The sequence below is a fragment of the Channa argus genome, chromosome 10 (assembly GCF_033026475.1).
Source record: "Channa argus isolate prfri chromosome 10, Channa argus male v1.0, whole genome shotgun sequence".
Lineage (NCBI taxonomy): Eukaryota > Metazoa > Chordata > Actinopteri > Anabantiformes > Channidae > Channa > Channa argus.
The window spans coordinates 3,089,369-3,099,958 of NC_090206.1; positions in this window are offsets into that span (position 1 = coordinate 3,089,369).

The following is a 10,590-nucleotide window of genomic DNA, read 5'->3' on the forward strand; positions in this document are numbered from 1 at the left end:
GAACCACCTTTGGAATACATTTCCACAGACTGGTGCCCGCTTTGCTCTACTTCTTTCTAATAAATGTTAAGCCTGCTATAATGATTTCCACTTGGGTTTGAATGTTTGATCAAATTTGGAGCATATGGGATTCTCCATAATACTCCATGATACTTGTACCTGTTTTTTGTTTTTAGACTTGCACAGATGATGTGCTCTGATAAACATCCACACTGTCAAAGTTGAGACTTTAGACCCATTGTTTTGATCTGATGGTAAATGTGCTCTTTAAAGAGACTTGTGCCACGACGTAGCTGTGTAATACACTCAGTGCTCCTTCCGTAATTCCTCAGTGAGAGTCAGGGTGTACTGAGGAGCTGCAGTGTAGCTCCTAAATAAATTGTATCAATAGCTGCTGCTCTGCTGCCTGCCTCCACCTCAAACTGCTCTGTGGGCTACTGTGTCCCGGACAGGACAGAGACTAATTTAGCATATCCTTGAATGATCTAAAAAAATCACTAATGAAATAAGCCACTACCTGCACAGGTAATGTGGGAGGCGTTGAACTGACTTCAGTGTGTTACCTTCAGCTCAGTGTTACATAGTGTTAAAGAATGACTGTGGGGCTATTCTATTCGGGAGTCTCAGCCTATATTTTTAACTGCTGTATATTTAGTTGATTGTGTTGTAAATGACACATGGGAGGATGCAAAATGCTGCTGAGCGATATCAGAATGAATTAAGTTTTAAAGAAATACTACTGGGTGTTACACCCTTGACTGCTTTTCAAGTCTCTCCTGCTTCTAAAGCATGACACATTCCTCTGAAATAAATCAAAATAACCTCCTTAATATTTTATTTTTTTGATTTAAAGCTCCACTAATCTAAGTGGGTTTGTGTTATGTCATTGATCTTATTTTAAGTTCCAAAGCCACAGAGAATTATCACCCAACAGTGTAACCCTCAGCACTGCAGAGCTTTTAGCATCTTTTAGTTTTACTGCCTGCACATTAACTGCTTTGCCTCAGTCTGCCAGCTCTCATCAGTGTTGACTCCAGCAGCAGGCAACTGTTTTTGCTGCAAAGCACTCTGATAAATCAACTGTACACTACCTGTTTAGAACTTAACAGCAGACAGACAATGTCTGATACTAACTCATAAACATACAGAGCAGAGGCAGTGGAATTTAGAGATTATCCATCAGGCAGTCAGGAGAAGAAAAGAAACAGTTTGCTGACATGCTAAGAAACCATTGGTATATCTACACAGTCGTGACATGTCATTTTGTGTACGGTTGGTTTTGGTGCCCTCACAACTTAATAATGCTAATGTATTTATTTTCTTTGATCGCAGTTCTTATTTAAACTCCCTCATACTATTGAATCGGTTGAGAACACACACAAAAAAGTTAAGTAACATCAAATAATCAAATCCATAACAAAAACCCAACTTCTGTATTTCATGATTTTAACTGTTATTAATATGGGCAGCTAACTGTGTTGACAACTACATCATCCCCTCCAAAAACACTGCAACACCAAGGCCAATTCATTTGTTTTTGCTGCACATTGAAAAAAATCAACATCAAACATCAAATCCTTCAATTTTAAAAGCCAAAGATGTTGTTTGTCCCTATTGTAGATTGTAGATTTTTTTTAATGGTGTGGTTAGACTGGGGCACGCAATAAAAATAGGATTGTAAATTTAGATAATTATGTAAATAAAATGAATGATTCAAATGTTTTAAACTCATATAATAAACTTTATGAACACATTATCATTATTATAAAGTGTTTGTTTAGTGTAAGAAATGCTAAAATTGTTGCTTGTTTACTTGGTTGTTGTTGTTTGTTTGCTTGTTTTTTTTTATTTCCAGTAGCCATATACATGTAATAATGAAGAATAAGATTGAGGAGAAGTTCAGGAATCAGGAGGATAATCTGCCTTTTTCCAAATGTTACAAAATTGTAATGGTACAAAATATATGAAAATAGCTTAAATGTACATAATTATATATATTTATTTATAATGGTAATGATAATTATAATGATAGTGATTCATTCAGTTTCAGCAGGTACCTAACACCTTATCATTCTGATATTGGGAGTCACCTGGTGTGGCCCATCAGATTTCGTTGGTGGTCAGTGACACCCCTGGCCCTTCCTCTGGCCCTGCAGCTGACTGACAGGCATTGGATAAGTAAGCGCATGATTACTGCAATCTGTTAACTTTGTGTCATGTTCAACTACATATGCAGCTGGAGAAAGGTCACCCTTTGAGTAACACCATCAATGATATTTTTATGGTGACCTAAAGTAAGTCTGTGATACTTAATTTTATTTATTTATTTATTTATTTGAGATTTTACAGGTTAAAACATAAAACAACTTTTTGTTAGTTAAAATCTCTTTTGGCAAGTCAAAAATATCAAGACAAATATTTACAGATGCAGGCATTAAAATGTCCTACTTGTTCGCTGTAGTTTGTTTGTGGTGCCCAACCAGTGGCTATGTGGTAGTAATAGAGTGTTTTTAACCCACAACCAGATTCATAAAATCCAACCTGCAGTTCTTATTATAGCCACCAGGTGTTGCAGTGTCATTTCATTATCCCCTGTGCTAACAAACAGACTGTATGTGAACTGAAGGGGGTAGACATGAAAATTAAATAAACAAAAGGGTAAATATCGTAAATAAACCCACAGTGCACTAAAATGAGATATAGCCCATTATAACAAAAGCAAAAGAAAAATAAGTCAATAAATTGTCTTCTACCATAGTGTTAAATACATTATCAGACATCCAGCTCATTGGGTATTATTACAATAAACCAATCAGTGACAGCTCCCATATCACTTCACCTTACAAGGGAGTCCAGTCCAGGAAAGTCTCTCTTCAGAGTCTGTACACGCTCTAATATAATGTGTTTTACAATGGGGTCCCAGATTTTTTGGAACATGATGGGTTTGTCCTTGAGTCAGTGGGTCATAGCTTCGAAGGGGATTCATTTTAATATGCTCTGTGACAAGTGTGTCAATGTAGGAGGTTTATTTAGAGAGTACAATGCACCTTCTACCACTAATAAAAAGAATATCCTGCAGCTTTATCCTGAGGTTTAAGATTCAGTGCAGAATGAATAAATGACAGAGGGTTGAGCTGTAGACCTTTGCCAAGCGTTTCAGAGAGTTCTTTACAAACATTTACTACAAATTATTAATAAAAGGACAATCAGATATTCAATTAATATAGCACCCATTAAAGACCTTACATTTATTACAATATTTTAAGAGTGCAGGGTTAACCTTCTTTTATTACACTGCTGTAATTTAGAGCCTTTGAATAGTTTTAGATAGATACACTCATCATCTGAGATCACTATACCTAAATCATCCTTCCAAACAGTCTTAGGTTGATCTTTGCTTGAGCAAGTACTCCATTGTAAAACCTGGTAGTTAATTTTTGAGGTTTAAAATCTTGCAATATCTTCTCTCTATGCAGGAACAGAAAAAGGAAGCCTGTTGGGGTGTAATTTCACTTGAGAGGAAATACAGGTAGTGGCTTAAAGGAGGATTGTACTGCACCTTTACCTGATCGAAAATTTCATAGTACTGTTAGCAAAAAGATTATCTATAATAGAGATACCATCCACCAGACAGGGGGGGTCTGCGCTTATGAATAAATGGGGTGATATGGGGCTAAGAAGATATTACAGAGAGGAATTGGGTCTAGGGTTGTGGATTGATTGAAAAGCCTTACGTGACCAAGGAGTAAAAATGGGAGATTAGACCAATGTAACAGGCGATTTATTTTACATACTGAAGGTACAAAGTTGGCTTTATAAAGCCTGGAAAGTACAGGGGTATTTGTACAACCAATTAAACAACCAAGTAAAATAGCGTACTTAACTTAATAATTTGAAAAAGAGCATACTATTGCTTTGCTCTTAAATTTGTCCAACCTGTCTGGTCTGCCGAGATAAGACCAGGAAGAACACATTCTACTTCCAGGACAGCAAATGGTCCATATGAGGCACAGTTTTCCGGTGGTTTGCCTTTTTCAGAATCAAAGTCATGTTACTGTCCATTACTTCAGTGTCTGTAAATTGGACCACAATTGAAAGTCTGCTTTTACAGCGCTTTACAATACGACATCTCATTCACCCATTCCCATATCAGTGATGGTGGCTGCCATGCAAGGAGAAAATTTGGGCTCAGTGTCTTGCTAGAGGACACTGCAGCAGATGAAGCACTTACGCTGTGGGCCGTGGATGACTGCCCTAGCAACTGAGCTATAGCCATCCCCAGATATTAAGACATTAAAAGATTTTCAGTAAAAGTACAACAAAGGAACGACTTGCAAATACTTAAAAGTTTTTAAAAATTCTGGAGTAAGGCTATTGGGACCTGGGGCCTTATTTTGCAAATTGTTAATTGTCTTTATTATTTTATCTCATGTAATAGGGTCTATTAATAGTTGTCTGAAAGCCTGGGAGGTCTGAGGGAGATGAATGGCTGACAGAAATGTTTGCATCACAGCTTCAGATTGGAAGTTATTTTGAGATTCCTACATAGATTCATAGAATGCTTCAAAACACATTTATGTCTTTACTTAGATGTACTCTTGCCCTAAATGCTGATGCCATAAAAGCATTTAGTGCTGCAGAAGTGGTATTCATTTAAAATCTTAAGTTGTCAAAAGGGTTTCTGTCATATTGGGGGTCATTAAATTGAGTCCCTGTGGTTCTGCTCCTTGTTTCTTCTTACTACTACTTACTTTCTTCTACTACTATTTTCTTCTTCTATACTATGGTCACTGGAAATATTTAATTAAAATAGCCCAAAATATATAAAACAAGCTACAAAATATTGGGCCTATTAAAGGGATCAAGAAAAGCAAACTGGACTTAACGAATTTAACAAAATTATCTCTAAACAAACGTAAGAACAGAAACAAACTAACCCAAACAAAACTAACCCAGGAACATAAAGAATGGCTGATCAGACCATTAAAGACACACCAGGGGAAACTGAAGACAAACCTCCTAGTTAAGTTAACAATACATTTAATGAATGCAAATACATTTTGTTAAATAACTAACATAACATAACTAAGCAAATCAAAATCCTAAAACTGAAATTAAAATCCCTCTTAAGGTAGCAGGCTCTTGGTATGGTCCAGTTTAGTGCAATACGTTGCAATACATTGCACTAAATGGTCAATTTAGTGCAATGTAAAGTGGATTACTAACTGTAAATCAAAGAAAGCAACAAGTGTAGTGCAGGTGGGCAGCAGGGGCAGATATCATAATGGAAAACAAGAGTAAAATACCTGGCAACTACTGATTGAAGGCTATCTGAAACTTTTCTTTCATCAGGAAATGAACATTTTTCCCTTTTAACAGGGTTCTGGGTCCCCTGTTTATTCCAAGGTCACAGTTTAATTTTTGAATTATCAACCACAAAACAAGTTATCTTACATCAGAAAAATGCTTAGGATCCCCAGGAGTGATATAAATGAACCTGTCAAGCTGGTAGGTAAAGAGACAAAAACATAATAAAAGGCATAAAATAGACATTTAAGGAAAATTAACCTGACCTATACAACACATGCTTCTTCAAACAAAGCACTAAAAACAAAAACTGCATCGAAATTGACCAGAACTATGAATATAATCAATTGCACTTAATATAATACCGTGGTTACTGAAGCCAGTCTTGTAAGCAACAGCAGACTCCCTAATCACAAAAATGTCTGTGTGAACGACTGATGGTCCCTATGTGAAAACTCCAATGCAGGCATTTTTTTCTACTTTGACGGTTGAGCTGGAGCAAAAGTTTCTTTGTAAAAAAAATTCAGCCTGGCTAGAGATGAACAGGTGCTTTTCATTATCAAATGTATCCTATGGCTGAGCAGTGGAGAGAAGCTTGTACCAGATGCTCAGAGTTTCAGCTTAACATCATTGAAGGATGCCCTCTGTTATACAATTTCCATCATGACCACTACATGCAGCCTTTCTATGTTTTTGCTGATTCAATTCCAGGTCCTCAGTTTTTTCTGTTAGCAATCTGCTGCATTTTGCCTCCAGTGTGGTGACTTTACCACTGTCTTCAAGGGAAGTTTTAACCTCCATAATACAAGTGGCAAATGCCTCAACAATAGACTGTAAACTATTGATATATACTATTGATAGAGCTGCACCATTTCTAGTCTGGACTTGCCAGTGTTACATGCCAGTTTGAACTGCTCATTTTTGGTGTGATGCGCTTTCCCCTGTCATTTTTAAACTTTCTAAGACTTGCAGTGAGAATATATACATTTAAGAATATACAGCAGCTGGTCAGGACGCATCTTTTCCGTATCCATACCCACGTGTGGCCCCCTTTGCTAGTTTTTAATCTGTAGTGATGATGTGATCACTCACCCAGTTGTGCTGCTGCAGGCAGAAACATTCTAGTTCTAGAAATAAAGGATTAGGAAAATAAAATTACATTTCTACAGAAATTTAAAAGCACCATAAAAGGCTTAATCAGCCAGTGTTTATTTCTGCATGTGTGTAGATTTTAGATCCTTTACAGACCATAAGTTCCTGTATTCTGTATGGGAGAGTTAAATTATTTGCCCTAGACTAACATGATTTTATTCAGCAATTTAGAGAAAAAAAACCTGATTAAACTTCATTAATTGGTTTAGTGCCCTAAGACAATCAAATTAAGAATTAAATAAAAGCTGAAAGGCTTCAATTTGTATTCAAGGAAAGAAAACACAGATGTGGGAAACAAAGATATTGCTTGTAAAAAGGTAATGCCACAGGTATGCAACATGGATGCACTTTATTATAATCACTAGAGGAAGGGTTGAGTGAAGGACAAAGTGATGTGGCAGGAAACAAAAAGATATATGTATATAGGGGTACTGGAGTGCAAAAAAGTATATATACTGTATATATATACAAAGTATATACACTTTTTTGCACTGCAGTACGACTCCATTTAAAAAGTGGAATTCGTTTAAGAGCTGCTGTATTGGATAGCATACACACAGGTGCTGGTCAAATAAGTAGAATATCTATAATAATAAGAAGTGAAACTTGTGAAAAATGTATACATTCATTCCACACAGACATATGTACATATGATATATTCCAAGTGTTTATTTCTTTTAATTTTGATGATTATAACTGACAACTAATGAAAAAACCCAAATTCAGTATCTCAGAAATTTAGAATATTCCTTATTGGAATTAGTGAAATACATCAACTTTGTGAAGATATTCTAATTATTTGACCTGCACCTGTATTTACCACGTATATGCAAAGCGTAAATTAAGTAGCGTATGCCAACCATTTTCACAAACTCTCACTCATCAACAGATGCTCAACAGCGTCCTCCAACTAAGAATAGGTCTGTTAATAAGTTGCTAGTGGCACCATAGGCATCATCAGTCCTTAGACTTTTGGTTGTGTGAGGAAAAGGGAGGTGGTGAAGGACATGTAATACCTGCACTGCTGATCTGTCCAGAGTGTACTCTGCCTCTTGCCCAGTCGCATTTGGGATCAGCTCCAAGCCCCCCTATAATCCTTAAAAGGATAAGTGGATGATGGATGGATTTAATGTATGGAGTATAATGATTAATCACTAGAAAGTAGTGGAAAGTTCCTCCAAACATGTTTAATAAAAAAACTGAAAAGACTGAAAAGATCTGCCAAGTGTCTGAGCAAACTTGCAAGAAGTCAGTTGTGAGAAATGCTACCAGAATTTATTTTTTAATCCCAATATCAGTATCTTCCAAGAACTGGATAGGGCAGTGTATGTGACAACAGAATTAGTAAGCGCCTTTATGACTTTTTCCACTCTGTATTTTAGGTTCAACTAAAAACGTTTTTGTTGTTATCTTAAAGTTGTTTGACTTTTCATTTATCAAACTAATTGCTTATGTTGTTATGTAATTTAATATACAGACCAGACTAGGTTACCTGCATGTGATGAAGTTCTGTTATGGTTATTTACTTCAACTTATAACCATGCATTTAAAAGATGTAAAAAAAAAAGAAAGAAAGAAAGAAAAAAAGGCCTTATTCGAGCCCTTTGTCCTGACCTTTGTGATTTACATTTACATTAACATTGAGTCAACAGATCCTTTTATCCAAAGAGACTTACAAGTGAGGTACAAGGCAGCAAAAATCTAAGTCAAGGAGAAAACATCAAAGCAAAGTCCTATCAGAAAATTGTTTACATTTCTTGAGATGCAAGTGTGAGAAATAGCAGATTTTTTTATTTATTTTATTTAAGTGCATAGGAAGAGTTCTGTTTTCAGCAGTTTTTTGAATATTGGGAGCACGTCAGCTGAGCGTGCAGAGACGAGCTGCTGCGTTTTGGATCATCGTTGGATCTCCTTAAGAACCTTGCTTCTCCTCTAGACTTCACTCATTTTCCCACTGACTCTAGTAAGTTTTGTTTCATGTTCAGACACCATATCCCACAAGTCACTATCAAGTTACTCTTCTCTTATAGACTAGAGTTCATCACCATCTAGTGAGTCGGAGGACTTACTACATCTCTATCCTGTTTTGCCAACTATTATATTTTATAATAAACCTTTTTTAAAATGAGTAGTTGTGTCAAGCACCTTATTGGGTCCAACCCTGAAACTAGTACCTTACAGATTCATTGTTTTGCATAAGGACACTTCTACATTTGGCAGGAGGAACTGGGGATTGAACTATGACAAAATCACAAAACACTGACAATCTCTGTGGGTAATGATTATAATCATCAACTACACAAGACATTATTAGAAGAAACATGATTAGTCTGTCAGTCTTATCATCTGCTCACACAAAGCTCCTAATTTATTTTTTATTTATATAGCATTGTTTTTTCCTTACACTTACTATTTTTTAGCAGCATCAAACGCTGCAGTACTTCTGCTTATTTTTTCTGCAACTGCCATTCAACACTACTGTTTCTCCTGTAGCCTTTGTGGAATTACTCTAGTTCATTCTGATGAAATCACTTTAGAACAATAGTGGTTCAAGTTTACTACAAACAAAATATAAAATGGTAAATGTTCTGCACTTATATAGCTCTTTTCTACTTATGGGCAATTTACACTGCTTCTTATTCACCCATTCACACTCACACGCACACTCATACACTGATGGGGGAGCTGCTATTCAGCTGGCCAACACTGTGTGTCTTGCTCACGGACACTTCGACATGTGACCAGAGGAGCCAGGGATTGAACCAACAACTGCGAGATTGTTGTAGACATTTTTCTTTTCCACATCAATACAAATACACAAAGGCCGAGTTGCGCCAATTAAATACACTTTACCTTACAGTTCCTCAGCACTGTGATCAGTACAGTAGGTGGTTCTGATCATTTTGAAACTCTTTCAGTATTTAATGGGCATTTGTCTCAAGCTGATGTCCCATTAGTGTAGAAATGCTTAAACCACAGGAAACAATATGATCACCCAGTGTGGCTTGGTGCTTTTTGGCATTTGTGTTTCACTTCGAAGAGACGGTTTAGAGCATTCAAATCACACCAAGCAAAAACATCTTACACACACTTACCAGAGCTGTCAGAAAACATTTAGCCTTTAAAGACTCGTGCTCACCTTCTCCAAACTTGCCTGCAAATTAACTAAAAAATGTACTGTGCTTATAAATGTAGTTAGAGACTGTAAAACACATGAACCCACAGTGTGGGCTGATGTTGTCATATCAAGCTACTGCAATGCTACTTGCATTGCAAATCATGTCAGAGTGTGAAGCAGTTATGTTTTTTGAACAGTTAAACATTTTCAAGGCTACAGATGGTGTTTGACAAATGGAATATTTTGGTCCTTGATGAAAAACATATTTTTATGTCTTTTATTTTGGTGTTTTTGTGAGCTGGATCTGGCCCCGCACTCCTCTGTTTTATTCCACAACTTGGAAAAATGTTGTCTTCAGGCGGCTAACAGTAACATGCATTTACTTGCTTTTACTCAACTAAATTTGAACACACTGTGAAAATGTGACCCTTTTGGCCAAAACCTGTAGCACTGCATGAACACACACTGCATGCGCACACACAAACACATTCATTGTCATAATGCATTTGTGGATCTGCCGAATTTTGACTTGATTCAGTTGTCATAGCCGGAGGTGTATTAGGCTTATTCTAAAAAGAAAATTTGATTCCTGCCTGCTCAACCATGAAGTGTTACATTTGGCTTTTTGTGAAAAACAGTGCAAGAAGAAGGGATGCAAATAGATGCTTGTATTTGTGTCTCTGTGTTCATGTTTGTGCGTATGTGTGGGATTTTAAAAGGGTTAAGATGGTGATGAGGAATGATGAGCAAGTCAACCCATAGTTTCTACTGTCTCTACACTGCTTCATGATACCAATTTTAAGTAAATTACATGTACAAGTGTCCCATTGATTGTGTTGAAAATTTACACTGACTTATATCCAGGTTACAGACAACTTTTTTTTTTGAGTAAGCTGTCATGTAAACGAGAAACCTAGTTTCCCCAGATAGATTTCTACTAAAAACCCGTATTTTTCTGCCGCACATGTGGATGCTTCATTTTTAAATCACTTCCACTGAATGTCCGACCAATA